The sequence below is a fragment of the Homarus americanus genome, unplaced genomic scaffold (assembly GCF_018991925.1).
Source record: "Homarus americanus isolate GMGI-L3 unplaced genomic scaffold, GMGI_Hamer_2.0 scaffold50281, whole genome shotgun sequence".
Classification (NCBI taxonomy): domain Eukaryota; kingdom Metazoa; phylum Arthropoda; class Malacostraca; order Decapoda; family Nephropidae; genus Homarus; species Homarus americanus.
In genome coordinates, this window is record NW_024742338.1 from 2,627,543 (window position 1) to 2,652,191 (window position 24,649).

At 36.2% G+C, this 24,649-nt stretch overlaps 2 long non-coding RNA genes across 7 annotated transcripts; one reads left to right on the forward strand and one right to left on the reverse strand.

Moving 5' to 3' along the window:
- The first annotated feature begins 446 nt into the window (after positions 1 to 446).
- Positions 447 to 11,508, forward strand: LOC121876785. Of its 4 annotated transcripts, none has more exons than XR_006090816.1 (4): positions 447 to 586; positions 6,162 to 6,251; positions 9,635 to 9,996; positions 11,307 to 11,508. It is a non-coding gene; the product is annotated as an uncharacterized LOC121876785 (long non-coding RNA). The 4 variants fall into 4 exon arrangements; XR_006090817.1 differs by having other exon boundaries at positions 9,638 to 9,996; XR_006090814.1 differs by having other exon boundaries at positions 6,162 to 6,246.
- A 58-nt stretch (positions 11,509 to 11,566) lies between these two features.
- Positions 11,567 to 24,586, reverse strand: LOC121876783. Of its 3 annotated transcripts, none has more exons than XR_006090813.1 (4): positions 24,476 to 24,586; positions 23,299 to 23,392; positions 19,427 to 19,487; positions 11,567 to 11,738 (listed from the first exon to the last, which is right to left on the reverse strand). It is a non-coding gene; the product is annotated as an uncharacterized LOC121876783 (long non-coding RNA). The 3 variants fall into 3 exon arrangements; XR_006090812.1 differs by having other exon boundaries at positions 11,567 to 11,722; positions 24,467 to 24,567; XR_006090811.1 differs by having other exon boundaries at positions 24,467 to 24,566.
- Between the last annotated feature and the right edge of the window lie 63 nt (positions 24,587 to 24,649).

Below are 24,649 nucleotides of genomic sequence, written 5' to 3' on the forward strand. Positions count from 1 at the left end.
TATATATATATATATATATATATATATATATATATATATATATATAGGCTATATATTACTAATCAGCGGTAACCACCCAATAAGGTACGGTAATTACCATTATTGTAGTCGGGGAAGTACTTCGTCTATATTTTTCCACGTAAGGTTTTCTTAGTTATAGGTTTAATTAATTTGAAAAGTATTATATTATTCTTAGATAAAAGTAAATGTGTTAGCAATAGTAAAGTATTTTTTTTGTATAATTGAATAAATCAGTAATGTTGGCAGCCCCGACTCTTCGGACGCTGAAGAATTTGGCTGTACAGTATTCTTATTTCTATTTATTTTTCCGTAAAGTTTTCCTTATTTTTTCTTTTATACACTACGAAATAAATTAATTTACCCTAAAATTTGTATTAAAACTTGTTTGTACGATTAAGGCTTGATTTATTTTTCAATATTCCCTCATTAGTCTCGGGTTTTGGGCGGGAAGAGGACTAGGCAAAGGCAATTTGCAAATGGCGCTTCACTTCCTGTAGAAACACAAAGGGGGGAGGTGCTGTCGGTCGTCTCTCTCACTTGACAGACGCTGTTCGTAAAATATTTAGTAAGTATTAATTTATTTAAGTAGTTAAATTTATACTTGTGTAATGGTCGGTATTTTAAGGTTATTTATTTGTCGATTTTGTACCGATTTATTTTAAAATTAATAATTTTAAATGGAATTTAAAAAAAAATTACTGTATTGACACAAGACGGTTAATTTATTACCATTATAAACAAGCATAGGTTCATGGTCGTTAACGCTCGTAATCACATTGACCAGTTACTTTAGAGAATAGTATACCATTTTGGTTTGTACATTTATTTAATGAAATATGGTTTAGTTTTGGTCACCGTATTTGAGACTGAATATTTAAGTAACGTTCCTCATACTTGGTGTATATTTTGGTCTTGTATGTTACTGGATTTAACTTGAGTATTAAAAGTATGTTACTCGTAAGATTTTTCGGTTAATATTGGTCTATTGGCTGTCCGCATGTTCCGGCATATTTACCCGCGGTTATACTCCTTACTTGGTTAGTGGTTTTCTTACCTCTTTCTTTTAGGTTAGGTAGGTAGGCGGGTTGGTTCCTTTGATATATTTCGTATATATTTTTTTGTATTTCGAGTGTTTTAATCAGTCACTTGCCTCTTCTTCCTTATAGGTTAGGTCGGTTGGTTTGTTGGTTTCTTTGATAAGGTTATATTTTTGGCGGTTTACTCAAATTTAACCTCCAATTTTGTGCAAATTAGCAGTTTGTTAAAAAGGATTGGGGGGGGGGGGGCCGGGGCAAAAACCGATGACTTGCAAAAAAAAATGGTTAAATTTGAGTAAAAAAATACTTTCGGACAACGCTCCCCAGTTATAAACCCATTAAACATTTCGATCTCCCTATTCTGAGCATTTTGAACCCCACATATACCTGGCGGAAATGGATAATAGCGACACAATTGAATTTAATTGATTTTACTTACTTTTCAGTCTTCGTCTGTTAAAGAACATAAGAATGGAGGAAACTGCAGCGGGCCTATTGGCCCATGCTGGTCAGTCCCATTTACACTCCACCCCTATTGCTCATATATCCATCCAACTTATGTTTGAAGCTATCCAGCGTATTCGAGTTAAATGTTTGATAACTTGTTCCATTCATCCACCACTATTTCCAAACCAATGTTTACCTATTTCCGCGCCTAAATCTAAGTGTCTACTTTAAAACCATTGAGAGTTCGCTCATGGTTGGATAGTTTGAGTGCCTTTGTAATGTCCCCCTTTGTTTAGCCCTGACTTCCATTTCTGCACCTCTTATCATATCGCCGCTCACTCTTTCTTTCGAGAGAGTGCAAATTAAGATGCTTTAACCTGTCTGGACTCAATGCTGCTAATGCCCGGGATTGGTCTTGTCATTCTCTTCTGAATTCTTTCTTGGGATTCTATAACCATTCTGTATAACGGTGACCAGAATTGAACTGCTTAATCCAAGTGAGGTCTTACAAGCGCAAGATACTGTATAGTTTTAGGATAACCTCTAGTCTTGTAACACTCCTCTGTATGAACCGAAGTACTTTATTAGCCTTGTTTCGAGCAAATACACATTGTTTACTTGGTTTAAGATTCCTACTTATCATTACCCCTAAATCTTTCTCGCATTCGCATTTCTCATAACATCGTTGTTCATCTGATATCTGGTTTCTCTGCTTACATCTCCTAGACTGAGTAGTAAGTACTACGATACGATACGAAGTCTTTAGTTAAGAGGTGAAAGAAGATTATTAGGGGTTGAAGGAAAAGTGGTGAAACTGAAATACAGTAGGAGTAGAAAGAATCTGGGCTCAACCAGATCGCTTCATCTTTCTTATACTCGTGAAAGCGAGCTAATTATATATGAGCGTGCTTACTTCACGCATGCGTGACGTCTTCCAGTCGTGACCAATGGTGTATCGATATCGCGCTAATTTTTTTCAACCAATAGAAATTCAATTTTTTTCAAAGGGAGGAGCCATGGTACGGATTTGAAGGATTTCAATGACCAGACACCAGTGTGATAACGGCCGTGGTAGAGGTTGGGTGTGAATCGTGCTTTGATCATTTTAAGTTTATTGTGGAGTTTTACTTGAGTATCAAGCTATCCAATTCCTATGCAATAATGTTCTCCCTATGTCTGTTAAGTGCCATCACTGTAAATTTAGAAAGAACAAGCATCAGAGGTTGACCCTGAACCTATCCCTGGTACTTCCACTTCTAAGGTATTGTACTTCCGGACGTGGCGCGCCCCAAAGTTTAAAACTATATGGAAACATTTACATCTCATTATTCTAAGTCTTTTGAGCCTCATTTATATTAGTTGGAAATAAATATAACCACCCATCATCACTACATATAACACCACCCATCATCACTACATATAACACCACCCATCATCACTACATATAACACCACCCATCATCACTAAATATAACACCACCCATCATCACTACATATAACACCATTCATCTACAGATCGGTAAAGTACTTTCCGAGATTCTCTGCGGACACACACACACACACAAAAAAACAGACATACTTCTTTGTTTTATATATATAATATATATATATATATGGGTCCAAATATCCAATACCTTGAGCAATTGTGTTAAGCTGGAGCGCCCCGGCATAAAACCGTGTTGGTAATCCTTTATAAGGTTATTTCGTGGTAGGTGTTTCATCCCGGCATCTCTGATAATACTCTTGAGTACTTTATATATTATGCTAGTCAGGCTCGCCAGCCTATAGTTGTTCTTCGAGTGACGATCATCTTTCTTGAAGATAGGACTCGCATCAGCCACTTGCCAATCACTGGGGACCTTTTGTTCATCCAGGTATTTGCAAAACAGGAACTTCAGGGGCTCGGCAAGCTCGTTGCACAACTCTCTTCGTACTTTGGGATGCACCATGTCAGGACTGGAACTCTTATGGACATTTAGCTTTAACAGTATTTCTAGTACCCTCTTCTGTGAACACAATGTGGGTCAGTGCTTTGTCGAACTATCTCCTTAAATGCAGGAAGGTTAATCGCATCCTCTCTTGTGAACACCTAGGAAAAGCTGTTTAATGCCTCCGCTTTATCCTGGTCAGAATCTGTGTAACTACCATCTTCAAGCCTTGGGTCTGATACTTCTACTCGCGTTTTTAATTTTGACTTTGCATAGCGGTAAAATGCCTTTGGGTTTGACTTGACCTTGCTTGCAACCAGCCTCTGGAACTCCTATTCAGCCCTTCTACACTCTACCTTTGCTTGGTTTCTGGTTCTTGCATGCATCCTCCTGTCCTGCTCATCATTTGACCCAACCCACATCTTGAATTTTGGGTTTTCTTCTTAACTTTGTCGAACGCTGCATGGTTCATGTGTAGGGATCCCCTCGTATTCCTAGAGGCACTGGGTTTGGTCTTGGGTATATATTTATCAATCAAATAGGTCAATTTACTAATTACGGTATTCAGCGTAGTGTCTGCGTTCTTGTGCCTTAATGGGTCAGGCCAGTGGATACCCCACATCACTTCCCTCATCCCGTTGTAATTTCCCTTGTAATATTTGCACCTTGGCCTGGTCTTATCTTGAACTAGGTAACATAAATCTGAATGACAACACTATATGGTGATTGGCACCAACTGGGGCAAGGTGTTCCAGTTAGGCCACCATACCCTCCTCGTTTGTCTGTGGCTTGGGTGTTTGCTCCATTCTGTAATGAGTTGGGTCTCTAGCATGTTGGAACAGAAAACTATCTCTGGGAGTTTCTACAGAGTACCAGGGTTAGTCATTTGGGGTGAACTCGTTTCTCCAGTAGATGTCGCCATAGTTAAAGTACCCCTATAATGAGGTGGCTAGGGTTGGGCATCGCAGCATTGTCTATAAAGGCTCTTAAGTTCCTTGATTTAGTGGGCCACAGTTTGAGGATCTGTAGATACACAGGACAAAGAGTCCCCTCCCTTTAATTTAATTTTACACCACTTGGACTCTTCAAAAACATCCTCTCCCTGTACCCTCGCCTGGCTGGCTCTAAGGTCTTGCATAGCATAGATAACCACACCCTTCTTGCAAGAGGTTTATAAATGAGTCATCCAGCAAAACTGAACTCTCATTCCTCTGGGTTGATTCTCCTGTTCTTGTTCTACAACTCTACAATATCTGTGCGGTAAAGTTTATTGGTTAAGCTTCATGTATACACTTATAAATTTTACTGCTAGCTAACAGAACGATTTCGTCATTAGCAGAAAAGTTGTGGATACTGTCCCAGGTTAGCGTGGTACTACTGTATACACTTGTATTCTTTATAAACTTTATACCTAGTGAAGAATGCAGATTACCTGTTATAAATGATGGAATTTATAAGTTTTTTAATATCTATTTATTAAACTTTACGAGGAACTATATGTAGTTGCAAAGAATTGTAAATTAATGTTCTGGGTTCACAGCCTGTTGATGTTTGTAGATGGTCTTTGGATTAGTTGAACTCATAATTGTAAATGTTATTTTCTTAAAAATGTAACTTAGTTTTGGTTATTTTTAGTTACTTTGTTTTTTAGTGCCACATTCTTGCAAGAAATTGATGCAGGAAGTGTTCAATATTACTATGCCTTACCCTTATCAACAGCTCTTGAATGTAATGAACCTTTTCTTTTACTCCCAGATAGCTTGCAGAATGGTCATCAATAATCTAGTACTGTACAGTTCTATAAAACATTGTGGGGGTAGTTAACCCATATAATCAGGGGGATGACTCCATAATACTGTACACTATCAAAACTTATTTGTCAAAATATCAGTGGTATCACTCGGGGCCGGATTCAGTAGTGGGCAAAGTGGGCAGCTGCCCAGGAGCCTCCACATATTACAATATTTTATTTGTTTATTCATTTGGATTATTTTTATTTTCATTCTTTAAAATTCATGTTTATCTATTCCATCATGTAAAACTATGTTCAGCAAGAAGCGTGATAGAAAGTAGGCTAGCTACTCCTTGAAATTCATGAATACCTGGTTTTCCTATGAACTGTATTTTTTTATATTTTTAATATAACTGCATATGGCTTTAAAATTCTCCAAAGAAGTGTTCAAATTTAAAAATTTTCCTGGGGGGCTTACACCCCCAGAACTCTCAGATGTTTAGACTCGCTTCACTCTCCACCCCACTCTCTTGGGTAGTTATAATGAGGGGGAGGCCTCCACAGGTCTAAATCTGGCACTGATATCACTACTGTATTAGTTCAAGACCTATGGTAAAAATAAGGTTGCATAACTGCGTTTTTCTCCACTTCATACTTTGTGCTTAAGTTGGGCTGTGTAATGATTCATGTATTCAGTAAATTAGTTCACAGGTGTCCCTTAATATACTAAAATATTGTTCCTGGAAATGCTTTCATTAAATTGAAGTAATTTATATATTACAGTATTATTGGGGTTATGTTCCTGTGAGGGAGAATCTTTACATTGATAAAAATGGCATCAAATTGGGATTTGTTTGCTTCTGTGTAGTGTAAACCTTTGTTGAAACTTGTTAATCAGGCATATGTACTGTATATTGGGGGATACCTGTATTGATGTAGCATGTACTGTAGGTATACTATTGAATATTTTATTAGTAGTAATAATTCATCATTCCAGGATGATGACTTGAAGATGGAGGATGCAAGAAATGATCAAGAGTTCTTCTGGTGACCTGACACTTGCTGCACCAGAAACAAGTCAGGTTGGGTACAGTACAGGGCATTTCTCATTGTAATTTCTTGACTAAACTCTTGACAAAGTACAGTAATTGTAATCCATGGACTGCCTTGTCTAGTTAACTCTTCTAAGTGTAAATATCAAAGTATTAGTACAGTACAATACTTGGTATGCACCAATTATCTGATATGGCTACAGATAATATCAATATTTTGCTGAATAATCAGTATCTGTAAACAAAGTATTAGTTGATGCCATTTTGCTGTCTGTTTTGGGTTAATAAATTACTCGAACATTTTTATAATTGGCAAAATACAGTAATTACGGAAACCAGTTACTGTAGTCTGTTCACTTATTATGGGAAGGTCACACTTGGCCGCTGATCATAATGTTTTATTGGATAACATGGCAGTGTCCTCTGTGGAAGTCTGTCTTTAGCACTTCATTGTAAGGTAATGGATATATTATCAGGCCAGACAAAGTAGCTTTTGTTTAATGTGAAGAGAAAAATAATCTGGTAAAGACTGTCACTGACGAGAAAGATTGTTTTAGTTTTACCCGCCTAACGCGGTTTCACTTAACGCGTTTTCGCATATACGCGGTGCCTTGCCAAAGCTGAACTTTCACTTAACGCGGATTTTTTCCACATATACGCGGTGAGTGTCCGAGACGCTATTTTTAGATTTGCCCCACCCGCCACCCTGCCTGACTGCCTGTTTTAGCTCATAAAATTCATACAAATTACCAGGCCAGAATATAATTTACATTGCTGGAATTCTTATAATTTGGTGATCATTTTGAATATAAACATCATATATTTTGCTTTAAACTTACAATTTTTAGATAAAAATTTTTCTCTAGGTAACTATGGTATCTTTTGTGCAAAATATATGACATTTATATTCAAAATATTCCTGGTCTTACAAGGAATCCAGCAATGTCAATTATATTATCCTAACTTTAGTTTGAGGTATTATTTATTAAAATTTAGTGGTTATCCCACACATCTCCTTGGGACGGTTGGTGGGGGGTGGGGGGGAGGGAGGGACCGACCGACCATCTGTTACCCTGTGAAGAATTATTATTTTTTTTTATTAACTGAAGATATTTGTTTTAGCTCATAAAATTCATACAAATTACCCGGTCAGAATATAATTTACATTGCTGGAATTCTTATAATTTGGTGATCATTTTGAATATAAACATCATATATTTTGCTTTAAACTTACAATTTTTAGATAAAAATTTTTCTCTAGGTAACTATGGTATCTTTTGTGCAAAATATATGACATTTATATTCAAAATATTCCTGGTCTTACAAGGAATCCAGCAATGTCAATTATATTATCCTAACTTTAATCTGAGGTATTATTTAATACTAAATGTTAAAAACTCTGGAAGGGAGGATTGGTGGGGGGTGGGGGGGAGGGTTGGGACTGACCGCGCGGTTGGAAGAGGGGGGGAGGCAAGGTGGGGTACTTTGATTGACAGATAGTGTTGTGAAGATTATTTTTTTTTTTATTAACTGAAGATATTTGTTTTAGCTCATAAAATTCATACAAATTACCCGGTCAGAATATAATTTACATTGCTGGAATTCTTATAATTTGGTGATCATTTTGAATATAAACATCATATATTTTGCTTTAAACTTACAATTTTTAGATAAAAATTTTTTCTCTAGGTAACTATGTTATCTTTTGTCCAAAATATATGACATTTATATTCAAAATATTCCTGGTCTTACAAGGAATCCAGCAATGTCAATTATATTTTCCTAACTTTAGTTTGAGGTTATCCCACACATCTCCTTGGGACGGTTGGTGGGGGGTGGGGGGGGGTGGGAGGGAGGGACCGACCGACCATCTGTTAGCCGGCTGTGTAGTGTGAGAGGGAGTCGAGTCCATTATTTGAATGGACATTAACTTGGCGACTGTATTTCTCTATTTCTCTTAAGTATTAATTGTGTGCATGTACCATCATAAAATTAAGATGTTATTTTTACTACAACATAGGTATGTGCCTTCAAAAAGTGGAGTTTGGGGGTCGGGCCGGTTTCTATTGGAATTAATCCCATATGTTCTGTTGTTCACTTAACGCGGATTTCACTTAACGCGGGACCCTCTGGGTTCAATTGACCGCGTTAAGTGGAAACAACTGTACTGTAGCATCGGTAAGGTACATTAGATATTTTATTGACCAATATTACCCAAATTAGAACAAAGAACGACCTGCTACAGTATTATCATAACTCTTATAATGAACGACATAGGTTGTTGAGACTGGAGAGGAATTTTTATAACAAATTTAGTCAAAATGATAAATAACACAATTTAAATCCTGTTTTATTAAGAATTAGTAAATAATGAATAAATGTTCCAAAATAAGTCTTAAATATTAGAATAAAGTCGCTGTTGCTTAGAAATGCGTGTCTTTTCCACCACCGTCTCTGTACAAGTAAACATTAAGCTGATGAAGACCACTTGAGGATAATACAACAAAAATGACCGTCATGAGGAGACTTTGACAGCAATAATAAATGAATATAAATTTAGTAACCCCGCTAGTTAATATTTTCTGGTCTTGGTCGGGTTTATCACTGTTGTCTCGACCCTCTGACCCGACCCTTATTGCTTTCATTTTCACATCAATAGTAATGACTTACCCGGGCACCTTTGCTGGTTTACCAACACAAGACGAGGGCCGGGTTATTTAACATTGATGAACAGACTAAGGCCAAGTTTAGGTGTTGGTTAGATTATAATGTTGAGCTATAACATTAGTCTGTACTTATACCGTACAGTATATATTTAATATACACGGTAGTCTTCCTAGATGGTTGCAGCTTCCAACAGCCTTGATATTATTCAACTATAAATAGTTGACCACTTGATTAGTTAATAATTACTGGGTGTTGTGCTGGGTAGACTAAAACGCTGCAATAATTTAAAACCCAGCTGCTCTCAATATTGTAGCTTCAAAAATTCCTTAAGACTATTACTAAAGTTGATGTATTTGTGGACTGCTTCTGTACCACCAGAGTAAATTGTTTTATTCAAATACTGTATTTGGCCGATACTTTGTTTATAGTCTGGCTTTGGTGGCGAGACTACAGTATATAGTGACTTAACTGTTTTACCTGCATGATAAAATTGACCTAAATTATAGCATTAACTCTAAATCTGGCAGCAGATCATTGGGAGAGTTTTGAATGTGGTTATTAACAGTGTATCACTAATGAATTGTTCTTCAATTACTGTACTAGATTAAGTGGATTAATGTGGTACTTCCATAGAGGATAAAACCTTCAGTTTAGGGTCATGTTAAACAATACTGTATTAGGATAAATTAGTATTGTGAAAATATTTTACTTGAAACCTTTTATAGGTAATAATTTGTGACTTTACTTCCAGTAGGTTCTGGACCTTGTCAAGGAGAGGTGCGCACTCTGTTGTACCACACATCTTGCACTGCTGTACCACACAACTTGCCTCACTTGTACTGCTGTACCACACATCTTGCCTCACTTGTACTGCTGTACCACACATCTTGCCTCACTTGTACTGCTGTACCACACATCTTGCATCACTTGTACTGCTGTACCACACCTTGCCTCACTTGTACTGCTGTACCACACATCTTGCCTCACTTGTACTGCTGTACCAGGCTTCTCTCCTCCAATATCAGGATGGCAAGTGATTCACAACACAACTAAAGGAAGCAGGTGCCAAGATACAGCCAAAACCCAGCCTTCCACCCCTCCTCTCTACCTCAGGTAAAGAATATAACAAGTTCAGTTGATATAAAAATATACAAAAAACAAGATACTACATATAAAATTGTCTCGGAATGATCACTTACAGGGGAGTAAAGTTTACTTTATGGTCCTGTGTCAAAATGAACTTTTCCAACACTCGGATTGGAATTTCTCTGCCAGTTTATCCTTAAAACCAAAGGCAAACAAATTGCTCTGGGATATTCAATGACCATACTAGATTTCTTGGTGCTATAAATTTCAAGACAAAATAGAAAGTAATGGAGAAATTATACTTAAATTTATGAGAAAATGTGTAAAGGGTTGAGAATATTGAAAGGGGATTATGGGGCTGGAATTGATGTACAGTCTTGGTCAAAAGTGCTGAACACTTGACAGTATTTGGCATGTAAGTACCGAAGATCTTTGGTATTAAGTTAGTTTAATCCTATTGTGTGGTTCAGGCATAATATGATAGTACTGTTGTGTTAGTATATCCCAATCATATAACTCGAGTAGATGACAGATATTGCCAAGTGTTCAACACTTTTGACTCTGACTGTACCTATGATCCTTTATTGATGACAGGAATATCATAACAATTGACCAAAGTTAAAAGCCCCAAAACTGGACTCTGGCCATAACTACTTATAACTTCTCAACCAATCGATTAATACATCAAATTTATAACACCAGAAATAATTATTGGTCATGTTTATGCTTGACTTTAATTAATTCAGTAAAGTACATAGTTAGCTACAAGATGAGTATGTTTAGTAAATAATAAAGTACTCTTAGCAACATTCATTTGTAATACTGTACCAGACCTGTGACTGACCCACTCGAGGAATTCATTGACGTAAAGTTAGTGGAAAGTAAAAATATTCATCACAAATCAATAATTTCTGGGTCAAAGTCATTGAAAGAAAACATTTAAAATATATTAACAAAACTATGAACCAAAGATACAGGAAATATTGTAGTTAAGCATCAATAACTATTATGGTTAAACTAAACTCACTTGTGGGTAAGTTTTGTAATGAAAGGTTTTTGGTTTTTATAGTTCAGTTAATGTGAACCATAACTTGTACAGTTAGGTTAAGTTGCTGTACAGTTACTGATAATATTCCCTAGACTTGTTCTCAAGGATCATTTGGTGAAAAATTCAAATTAACAAAAATTCTTATTTTTCTATTGAGTTTATAAATTTGGTTCTGTCAAGTGTTAAGGAATTTTGTCTAAAACACCAAGTTCATTTTGTCATTACTATATTTAAAACATTTTTATTGTTAAAAAATTTGAATATTAATTTTACATTTTATTTTGTACAGAAATGTTGTTCTGAACACGAGTGCCGTGCTGCCCTAGACTGTGTTTACTGGCTACTGCCTTGGACTTCCCTGTACTTGCTTGCTGGCTGCTACCCTGGACAGCTCTGCTCTGTGCTTGCTGCCCTGGACGGCTCTGCTCTGTGCTTGCTGGCTGCTGCCCTGGACGGCTCTGCTCTGTGCTTGCTGGCTGCTGCCCTGGACGGCTCTGCTCTGTGCTTGCTGGCTGCTGCCCTGGACGGCTCTGCTCTGTGCTTGCTGGCTGCTGCCCTGGACGGCTCTGCTGTGTGTGTGCTGCTGTCCTAGACATCTCTGCTCTGTGTGTGCTGCTGCCCTGGACTACCGCTCCCCTGGACGGCTCTGCTCTGTGCATGCTGCTGTCCTAGACGGCTCTGCTCTGTGTGTGCTGCTGCCCTGGACTACCGCTCCCCTGGACTGCTCTGTGCTTGCTGCCCTGGCCTGCAAATTTATAGAGCCATTAAGTTTCCATTAATAAATGTCTAAATGTCATTACGTCTTTATTAACCTTTTCTAGCATTTACAATATTTTCAACTTTTACAGAAAATTGACTAAGTTCAGCTTCAGATTTTGAAGCAAAATAATTTAATGAAATACTTGAAAAAAATATCTTAATTCATTATATACAAATATAATATACAAATGAAAAATAAACAATATATAAATAATATATATATACTGTATATATAAATAAAAAAATATAAAATATAAAAAAATATATATAAATAAAATATATAAATAAAAAATATATAAATAAATAAAATATAATTAAATAAAAAAATATAAAATAAAATATATATTAATAAAAAATATATATAAATAAAATATATAAATAAAAATATATAAAATAAAAAAAATAACTAAAATAACCTAAAAACCTGAAAAAAAAATAGCTAAAAATATGAAAAAATTAGCATTTTTTTTATGAAAAAAATGGCTAAAAATTGCAAAATTTGAGCAAAAAAAATTGCCCTTTTTTTACCCTTAAGTGTTTTTTGAGTTTGCCATTGCCAGGACTAACGTTGAAAAAATTTTGTAAAAGATAATCGGAAGCGTCTCCGGAGGAAGGCCTTCAAATTATCATTCACCAATAATATAAAAAAATACAAGCATAATGGAATACCTGGCCGTGGGAAGAGTAACTCAGTAGGGGCCCAGTGAGTTACTCTCCCCACGTCCAGGTAGTCCGTTATGCCTTATAATACACAGATGCCAAGCTGGAGCTCGTAAGAATGGCACAAATGTTTTACCTCTAAAACCACACAAAAATTTATTATTACTCAAAATTTGCCCAGGAATAATTTTGGCCATTTTTGGACTTAGAATATTTTTAAACAATGAATTTTTGGACTTAGAATAAATTTTGGACTTAGAATATTTTTAAAGATGAATTTTTGGACTTAGAATATTTTAAACGATGAATTTTTGGACTTAGAATATTTTAAATGATGAAATTTTTGGACTTAAAATATTTTAAACGATGAATTTTTGGACTTGGAATATTTTAAATGATGAAATTTTTGGACTCAGAATATTTTTAAACAATGAATTTTTGGACTTAAAATATTTTAAACGATGAATTTTTAATGATGAATTTTTGGACTTAGAATATCTTAAACGATGAATTTTTAGACTTAGAATATTTTAAACGATGAATTTTTGGACTTAGAATATTTTTAACGACGAATTTTTGGACTTAGAATAATTTTTGGACTTAGAATATTTTAAATGATGAAATTTTTGGACTTAGAATATTTTTAAACTGAATTTTTGGACTTAAAATATTTTAAACGATGAATTTTTAATGATGAATTTTTGGACTTAGAATATCTTAAACGATGAATTTTTAGACTTAGAATATTTTTAAACAATGAATTTTTGGGCTTTCATTGAGTAGGATCGCTGTAATTCGTATGTTTCTCAAAAAATTAATTAAACGATTTGAATTTGGAATGAATGTGAAATAACTGAGTGGTTCAAAAAGTTGCCTTGGCTGTCATATACAATATTATATTTATAATTATTGTGCAAATATAAATAGTTATAAAATATACTTACAATAATAAAGTAAATAATACAGTAATAAATAATGAGAGGTGAGATCGTAGATGATATTCCATAAGTGTAACGGCCACACTGGTAAATGAAGTAAAAACCCTCATTGGAGAAATATAAGATGAAATTTTGGAGCTGATTTGACTATAGTGCATTTTTTATCAGATGAGAAGAGATGCCCCGCCCCCTCCTCAAGAGTTACACCTGATTGGCTGTTTCAAATCTGTCCGATTTCCTCCTGAAGTAATGATGTATTTCTAAATGAGTTTATTCATAATGACCATTTCTGACGAGAAAGCCATTTAGCTAAATTATATAAAGATTCATACATTAATTATTTCAAACATAAACACAACGGAAGTTTATCAGAAATATTATACAAGCATTACCGGTAACTGTTAAACTCTGGTGGCAAATTGAAGCTTTCGGAGGACGCATTTAATATATACATACTGTACTGTACTTATTTTTACCAACAATAAGACACAAATTACATATCTCTTTTCAGCTGGAAAAAAACACACTATAGGTCCCTCTTCTGCCAACTAACACAACAAAACAAGGGAGAAACACATAGAACAAAGGAACAGTCTCCTGAGTTCGGTAGGTTGGGGATTAATCTTCTTGATGACAGCAGTGGACCCCAGACCTGATCCTCAATACTATTACACTTTCTAAATATCATCTACATAATATCAGTTCACCTCACAATGTACAGGAAGTCTTACATTTATTTATTACTGTATTATTTACTTTAGTATTACTGTTTGTACACTTAAAAAATATTTGTTTCTACAGTAATTATAAATACGTAAATTATAAATATGTAGAGTATTTTATGTGGCAGTCAAGGCTTGATAACTGAGTATGGTTGCTGATTGGTATAATGAGGAACAATCTGAACAAATGAATAATTGAATACAAAATGAGAAATTGTCAAATAATGTCAAAATATTCGGAACTTGGTTAGTTTGTATTTTCAGTAGTTCGGTGGAACACAAACTAGACTATACCCTCATTCAGTTGACAAAAAGAGACTCTGGGTCACCCGAATTACTGAGAATACAAATTAACCGAGTTCTGAATATTTTGACATTATTTGACAATTTCTCAATTTTTTTGTGTTCAATTATTCATTTGTTTTCTGTTCAGTTTGTTCAGATTGTTCCAAGCAACAAACATACTCAGTTAATACAGCAGCACCAACATTTCTTTAGAACCTGTCCTCATGCCATTCATTGCCTACCTCTAACTCCTGTATCTCTTGACCCAGTTAATTTCCTCCTTTCTCTCCTGAACCATCTCAGTTTAGCCTCCAGGTACTACTGTACTTCTCTCTGTTGCCAACCATCTTCCACGTCTCACACAATCTTCTTTTCTCTTTTTATCTCTCTCTCTCCACTTCATCATTCCCGTCATCAACCACACTCAACGGAACATCTTTCATTATGGCCCAGCTTCTTGGTACACTGCCCCTCACTGGCTGTTTCCTAGCCTCTCAACTCACAAGAAAATGTTTCCTTTACATTCAGTTCCTTCACAACTCCCACACTTTCCTTCTTGGAACATCCACCATCTTCCTCTCCCTCCATCTTTAAGTAACACACACACAAGCAACCTGTTCTAATTTCCTGACCAAAATGTAGCCAAACTGGGTTTCTGTGCCACCTGCCTTAGGCCTACATGGTCAGCCTACTTGCCCTATTCTTAAACACATGTTACATATCATCCCCAAACTCAAGTGTTCTTTCACCTTCAGTACTCCTTATTCCAAAGCCTTTCCCACCATGCACACCTACCTTACCCAGCGCGACAAATTTGGACAATAAAAATAGTTTGTTTTAACGAAGATCACTACATTATAAACTGTATCTCCTAAAACAACATTAACTGGCATGACTATAATAGAATAACTGCCGCTTAAGTCACTCAACAGATTTTACAGCAACATTAAATGACACAGAACTAATGAGATAGAATTCCTTAACGAACAATAAAATGTATTTACTGTTTAGTTTAACATAAATGGTAAATATATGTTAAGTACCTGAACGGTTCAACAGTCTCAATAAATCATATTAATTCTAAAATCCTTAAAAACACAAAAGAATATAATCTTATTCTTTAATTTCAAATCATATTGTGGTGGCATTCTAAGTCCAGGTAAATTTAAAAGATAAATTTAGCCAAATTATACCTGGATAAACAGTGAGAAATAAAGGCGTTCTGGTTTATAATTAAAATAAGACAAATTGTCAATCTTCCCGAGCCACAGCTAAACACCTCAGTTTAATATTGACCTCCACCTCACACTGGCTCACACTACAACAGAGTAACACCTGTGATGAAACAACATTATCAGGGAAAAGCTCAAAATATTTCCATACACTAGACCACTTTAGATAGATAGATATATATTTATTATGTAAACTTATCATATAAGTTTACAATTGGTTCAACCTGCATATAGACAATGTAGGTATACTGTTCAGTATGTATATAGCCAACACAGGTATACAGTTCACCATGTATATAAACAATATAGGTATACAGTTCAGTATATTGTATTAGCCTCTGTCACAGTAATATTATATAAATATGGGCTAAGGACATATATTCATTATATACATTCTATCACCCAGACTATTGAGCATACAGCTACATAAGGATTTGTTCTGTCACACCTCCTAGGGTGTACAGCCCATAAGCATGTGTTCTGTCACACCTCCTAGGGTGTACAGCCCATAAACTACAGACTCAACCCACAGTGTGTGGTAGGCTGTTTAGTTAATGACCTGTTGAAGTGTGGTTACCCTCCAACCACCAGTCACCAGACTCAAGAGAGTTCAGCCCAGTTCACAGCCCAACACGATGCCCTAAAGTCGTGTCGTGAGACCAGCTCTACGGGCTGTACCTCTCTCTAAATATATTAGCTAATTACAAGCCAATAGCTAATGCTCATTAGTCTGTCAATACCAAATAATTGTACAGACATTACTACCCAATATAACTATTAAATCAGCATGTGTGTTTACATTAAACCAAGGAACAACGAGTGAAGAGAATTACAAGTACAACCCAGGACAGCTGTGACGATTTAAACTATCAACCAATCTACAACTGTATCAAAGGTGACATGACGTGAGATGCCCCGATATCTCACTCAGCTGTATCAAAGGTGACATGACGTGAGATGACCCTAAATCTCACTCGGCTGTATCAAAGGTACCAGCGACTAACCTACACTCGTTCAGGCAAGTGTTAACAAGTGAGATAGTTTGGTATCTTACCACAGCTAAAACAATATAGACAACACAGGTATACAGTTCACCATGTATATAGACAACAGAGGTATACAGTTCAGTATATGTCGTGGAAAATGTATAATTCCATGTAATAATTGTTAATTGTAAATAAAACCTCGTAACAACATGCCCCGTGGAGCCTTGAAGCAACTATCCTTATTTACTCAGTGAGCTTTAAAGAGGAACAGTCCTTAGTGTTCCTGACCTGCACCTGATAATGGTTGAACCACATCAAGGTCAAAAGTAAGTAATAAAAAATGGCTGTTATAAACCATCAAGTGCCGTTGAGGACGTCTGTGTTGTGACCTTCTGAATACTGCCAAGTTAAACCTTTTAAGGAAGGTCTTCACTCCCTGCAGTAGTTTGTTAACAGGTGGGTCAGACCTGCACAGTACAAGACTCACACCACCGACTTAACACCAAAATATTTATCATTGTCACCTCAGAGATCCACTACATCTTCACACAATAATAATTCTTGGCTATTCCACAATAAAGGCCAGAAGGAAGATGGAGTGGCAAGAGAAGGCCGCCTTATAGTTGTGTGTGATCAAGACTCATTCATCCGTGGCATAAATGTTAAAGCTCACTATGGCCGAGTCAACATTAAATTAGGATTCACCTTTGTATAAGTTAACGTAGCGACATCGTAACTACCAGTAATGAGCCGTTTGGGCAGTTGGTCTGTTAATACTGTACAGTATAGGAGGAAACTGTAGTGTTGTACCTGGAGAAAACCTGCCATGTTTGGTAGTGAGGGTAACATCTGTCCCAGGCTGGGGAATGAACCCAGGACACAGTGATGCACCACTAAAGATATACAACTCCTGATGTATCTGAGAAACAATCACCAGTATTTTGGTATAAAAACAATAAACAATATTTTCTTGGTTCTAAAGTGGTCTAGTTGCTGAATATATTGGACATTTTCCTGCAAATATTTGTATTCCAGGTATTAATCACATGCATTGTCAACTGTCTATCATGGTTAGTACAGTAGTTCTGTCTACAGTACATATAAGACAGATATACTGTAGACAGATGGACAGAAAGATGTAGAGAGATATACCATATTTCCCACCATATAAGACATATTTTTAACCTACCAAATGTCTCCATAATTCACTCTACATCATATATAACTGTATACATATACACCAGGCCAAGCTGTGTTATTGCTATTTTTCAACTCATAGTTTTGGGTAGATATACGTAGTTTTATTAACTTTTTTAGCAGTTACATGCACACACAAGCTTTCTTAGACTTAGTCAAAAAATTATTATCAAAAGGTAAAAAAACACACAATAAACTTTTATTACGTCGGCAGGAGTCAGCCCATGAGGGGGGAGCACACCTCTGTCTCCCACATCTTTAGTGAAACAGTTGTCAAATGGCATGCAGTATTTTTTCCTTCCTCTTATTTATTATTATTTTTATTCGTTCCTCACATTGGCGAGGGTCAACTGTACTGTACAGGTTATGGAACACATTGCAATTTTTCTCATTTAAATATTTGTTCCTTTTATGAAAGTTTAGTTTAGGTGAACTTTCTTGAGACTATAAACCTTTCATGATATATCTGTGGTTGCCTTTAATATGGTGAGAAATACAGTACAGAAGTATAGATAGATAGATAGCCTGAAAGTTAGACAGAAAGATAGAACAAAATCATCATCACCATCCAAATCATATAGCTATTTTCCACACCATCTCTTGCAGTCTGTCATGTCAGGTTCTAAGACCATTTCTTACAATCTCTCCCCATGTCATTCTTGGCCACCTACCACTGGCTCTCCTCCTCACCACATTTAGAGTCATACACCACTTAACCCAGCTGGTCTCATCCATTCTCCCCACACGCCCGATCTCGCTCTACTTATACGTAAATCTTGGCCGATACTCTCAATACCCAGCCGTCCTCTTAGCCCTGAACGGTGATTCTCACCTTTCAGCGTCACAGTACACATCCACCTCACCATTCTCATTTCAGCTCACTCAAGTCTGCATATGTCATCCTCTTTAACTGCCCATGTTTCACAGATATATAACACCACACTTCTCACACCAGTTGTATACATTCTTCCTTTCATGTGATGAGAAAGTCCTCTTGCTGACATATAAAGACTCCCTAAATCCTCCAGCCATTTCTGACTCTTAAAAATGAACAGCACCCCCTCCAGCACTAATCAAGTCACCCAGGCAGCATTTGTGGTTGGTGTTGTGGGTTGTGTTGTGTTGTGGGGTGTGTGCTCCCAGCACTGATCATGTCATCCGGCTGCAAATCATCCATGACTCAGAAGCCTTCAGCACCCCTGCTGATCATGTCCCAGGCACAGAACTCATCCGCACAGTCCAGGGATAATCTTCAGTGTTGAGTTTCTTCAGTCTTGCCATGGACACATATTTACCTGCACATACATATCACTTTACATTCAGCAACATCTTGGTCTTCCATCCATTCCATGCACTTCTTGTGACCCACCTTCCTCAATCACTGCCAATATCTTTCTTACTGATAGCATAGATATAGATAAGATACTTGTACGTATATATAAAGACAGTCTGACAGATGGTATAGATACCAAACAGACAGACTGACTGAAATACAGGTATTGAAAGATTGATAGAAAGATATACTGTAGAGATACAGATACATAAAGATAGACAGTTAGACATACCTAGAAAAATTGAGATATAGAAAGATACAGCATAGAGAATAACACAGACAGACATAAAGACATACCTGTAAGAGCAGTGTCTCTATGATTCAGTTGTTAATTTCTCAGGTTTAGTCGTTAACTCCTCTGTAACAAACAAACAAAAAACATATAATATATACAACAGTTTATGATAAAAATATGTCCATAAAATAATCATCTTTTAATTCAGAAGTTGTTTTATACAAGTTTGGCTTATATCAACTTTGTTGGGACTGTAAACCTTACATGTTTGACAAACTCTGTAATTTTTTTCTTAATATTCCCAGCTAAATTAGTGGTACAGAACATTAATACAGTAGTTTAGACAGATAGACAGGTAGATATAGATAGATTTGGTGATAGGAAGACATAAAGAGATGAAAATATAAAAATAGATACTGACAGATATAGATAAGTTAGATAGATACTGTATATAGATTGAGAGACAAATACTTGGGTGAATTTACATTTCAACCAACATGGCTCTTGAGTTGAGCAATGTGTTTTTCCCAGTGGTGGGCACGGTTCCGCTAATCCGCTAATTAGCGAAGCTAACTTTCTCGTTAGCGGAATAGCGTTTTCGCTAACTTTGGAAACCATTAGCGGACCAATTAGCTTCCGCTAAATTTAGTTCTGCTAACTTTAAGTCCGCTAACAAAATTTATACATGTTTGTTCCTGTCTGTTGTAAGCGTGTGACGCCAATACGCGTGTCTCCAACAGCCAGACAGGCACGCTTGGCTGACTGCGTGTCAGTACGTGTAAACGTGACAAGACATGATTTGTCGACTATGACCAACAATAAGTTATATTAAAATGCACTGGTATAATGTGTATGTGGTTGGTAGTGCATATTTACATGAATAATGAATAAGGCCGATAGGTTGTATGAGAATTAAAATTAATTATTTGTGAAATTGTGTAGTGTACACCTTGATAAGTTGATCATCATCTGATCTTGACATGATGCTATTTGCTACCTATGCTATACAGTACTATAGTTTTTGGATTCGTTTAATACTTTCTGTCTTTTCGTACAATAAATAAAGATTATAAAGTGTATGTTGAAACCTGAATGTAAACTAATGTTTAATTTCAATTGTTCATTTAATTATTTGTGTACACCTTGATCATCATCTGATCTTGGCATGCTATACCTTTTTGGAAAGGTCTATGTCTAAGCTCTCTAGGTCTGTTTTTAAGGGTTTTAGAGAGAGAGAAAAAAAGAAAAAAAAAAAGAAGCTAAATTCATATAATAAAAGTGAGCGGTTAGCGTTAGCTTCCGCTAATTTTTTTAGCTGTTTAGCGGTTTAGTGTTAGCGAAGTTAACTTTTTAGTTAGCAAATTAGCGGTTAGCAAAGCTAACTTTTCGTTTAGCTGTGCCCACCACTGGTTTTTCCAATGGTTTAGACCAGCGGCTCCCAAAATGCATCAAAAGGGGTCACATGGAGGTCATGGGGTCACCTGAGTCTTGCAACGGTCACATGTGATTTTTTTTTCTTTTTAATCCAGGTGTCTAGGACTGAAGGACAAGGCCGACAGGTGCTGTGTCAATAAGTTGGGATCAGACATTATGATCAAGGGATTAACGCAGTTACTCTCCATGCCCTGTGACATGTTTCACAACACAAGTTCCACACTCCGATGTACTGTATTCCTTTTAACTGTTCTCAGCTCAGTTCACTCTACTTCCCATGGATGAGCAAAGAAAATGGCAGCAAATTTCAATGAGTTGCTTACTGAGTCTTTTGCACTCTAAATGTCAAAATCACGGGCTGACGAGGCAAGGGTGAATTTTGACGTCTATAGTGACATAGCAAAGTTTGGGATTACTTTATCAGAGACATTCAGCTGTTAAAAATCTTGCTACCAACGTTCTGGTATAAACTATGATTACCGTAACCAAGTGCTATGTTGCTTAACCTCATATATCCCCAGGTAAAGAAAACTGATCAAATGATGACGTACACAGTTGTAGCATATGTTGTTTAACCACATAATTATAAACCCAGTCAATAGAAAATATATTAAATGTTAATACACACACGTTACATATGAATTATGACTGATGTAACGTGCATTAAGATTAATTCAATGATAATGTACAATCAAAGACAAAAGTCGTGTCGCGGTTTTGTCCAAAGATTAAATATAACTCGTGAAACATTATGAGCCCCCCCTACCACAAGGCAGAGCGCACCAAAAAATTAGCTCTTTGGCACATGTTTTCACCAAATTTCACGAAACGACTTTTGTATTTCATTGTACACATGTTACATGAATTATGACTGATGTAACATGTATTAAGATTAATTAAATAATAATGCACACATTACATGAATTATGAGAGAGTTGTAACTAAGAAAACTGGATATTATGTTGCTTAATCACATAATTATACCCCCAGGTATAGACCACTAATTGATGATATAATCATGACAGAGTTGTAACCTGTTTTTGCCGGTGTTTACTTTTACACTTCTCAATTAAGTAATCATTTTATTGATTTGTTTTTACAGTTAAATACGTGTAAAAATATGTCCGTATTTATTCTACGAATCTTTATATTTAATGTAATGACTCAGGGTCGCACTGGATAGGCGACAGCACTTGGTGGGGTCACACTGGAAAATTGCTTGAGAACCCCCGATTTAGACAATTTTCAGACTTTTCTTCTACGGCGTTTCCCTCACAAATGACCTAAAATTACCTAACCAAACCTCCTAACCAGGAGCTCCACCTCCCTAGATCCCCTGATATATTTAAGTTATCTGTGAGGGAAACGTTAGAGAAGAAAAGTGTCTTAAAATTGTCTAAACCATTAGAGAAACACATGTCCTGAATTGGTTGTTATCAGGACAAGAAATATTTACATTGTTATATGCATTAAATAAACACTCAAAATGGGTGATTACCTAAAGTGGCAATTTTGGAGTTTATATCACATCAAACTACAGTACAGTAATACAGGTATCTCCGTTAGCAGGAATCCCTCAAACCCAGAAATCTCCGATTGCCAAAATTTAAATTTTCTCAGAAAATTGTTCCCAAAGGGGGAATTTCCCAAAAAATTCCAGCTTTGGGAACAATTTTCCAAGGGGCTCATTTTCCAGAAAATTCTCATATAATTTTTCAGATACCCAGAAAATTCCGGGGATGGGGGAGTTTTTCCGGCTTTGAGAGTGTCGTCTCGTTACCCAGAAATGTCTCATTTCCAGAAGTGCTCTGCACTAATTGTTCCCGCTAACAGAGATATCACTGTACACACAAAGTATAAAGTTAGGATATCCTTCAATATAAATTGATACTCAAGGTTTGCTGATGCGGATGGAGGTCAGGAGTTAATGGTGGAGCTCAGTTGGTGAACCCCTCCATGATTGCCAGTTTTTACTGAAGGTGGTGAGTGTTGTGTTTCTCTGGTCAGGATCGTTAAGGAACTGACGATGGCAGATAATTTGACATTCAACGGTAGCTGGTAGGATGTGTGCCCAGTCAAAGGCATGTAGACTCCCACAAGACTATTATTTCAGGTAACTATTAAATATTACTTTAATTAAATATAAACTAAATTAAATGCAACATATATATAACTCCCTAGGCCCCATTGTGGGTCGATGACCTGTGCCCGGGTGGGCTATTCCCCGTAAAAAAAAAATAAAAAAAATAAAAATTCTCACATTATTCTGCTACTCAACATATTAGATTAACAGTTACGATAACATTGCTCAACTCAAGAGCCACGTTGGTTGAAAATGTGTACTTGTATTGATAGATTGACAGATATACAGTAGATAAAACAAAGTGAGATAGGTATTGATAGATATACTGAAAGGAACATAAAGACAGACAGAGACACAAACAGTTAAGTAGATAGAGAGATATAAATGTAAGACAGACAAATGACTCCTTTGGTTTACCTTGGTGTTGTAGTGTTCATTGGAGTTTAGTTCTACAATGGCAGTTATAATTTTCAGTTGTGATGGCGCTGCTCAATTATCCAAGGTTAACTATCTGTAACAAACACAAAAAAAACCCACTTAATATATACAACAGTTTATGATAAAAATATGTCCATAAATTAATTGTCATCCAGTACAGAAGTTGTTTGTTTTATACAAGTTTGGTTTATGTGAACTTTCTTGGGATTGTAAACCTTACATACTTGACAAACTCTGTCATTTTTGCCTTAATATTCTCAGATAAATTAGTGGTACATTAATACAGTAGTTTAGAAAGATAGGACAGGTAAAATCCTGGTTATCCGGCACCTACGGGGATTGAGAGGTGCCGGATTAACAGGTTGCTCTTTACACAAGTCTACTTTTTAAGTGTTACCTAATTCAGGTTTTTTGTCCTCCCAAGTCTAACAATGACTCTTGCAGTTTTGTGAATGTTTCAGGATATTAATCTGCAGGTCCAAGAGCTACAGCTGTGCATCACCAAGAGCACAGTACTACCATGTTGGAAACACCGCATCTTGCCCGAATAGCAAAGTTAAGCAATGTTAGTACTTAGATGGGTGACTGCCTGGCCCTAGGACCACATGCTGCTGGCAAAAAGACTCTACTGGAATAATTATCTTATGGCTTTGTCAGCTGTCCTTGGTCAAATTGTCTGAATATTATCTTTAACCTCATCAATATATGGCTGACAATGACTGTCCAAGTCTACTTAAAAAGAAAAGGAATTGAAACAGATTTGCAACAGTAATTGTTCCAAGTATTTTATGTGCAGGGTACTGAGTATGGTAAGGTTAGGTAGGTTTCCTTGGTTGTTTAGGTCAGGTTCTATTAGAGTCTAGTAAATGTCGCCTCTTTTAAAATGTTTACTATAATGACAAGAACATGTCGAGAAAAATGAACGAAATCGAACAACTCCTTCTGGTGGTAGAGGTATTTTCATACATTACGGTGTACAGTATAACTTACTGGATAGAAGATCAACCAACCTAACCTCACGAAAGTTCATGTTATTTACTAAAACACTTGTAATAATGAGCAACAGAACTGCAACAACTTGTAATAATGAGCCTGAACTAATAATGAGCAACAGAACTACACTTGTAATAATTAATAGATATCTCACCGATCATACCAGTTGTAAGTGGTGTCTTGGTGTCACAACAGGATGCCGTCATCTTGGTCTTCATCTCATGGCTGTCTCTCTCTCTATCATTCACAAGTCAAGATTTTTTCTACTTTGCTCAATTGTTATTTATCTCATACATGAATTTTAAATGTTTTATAATTGATCTATATATTATTTAAA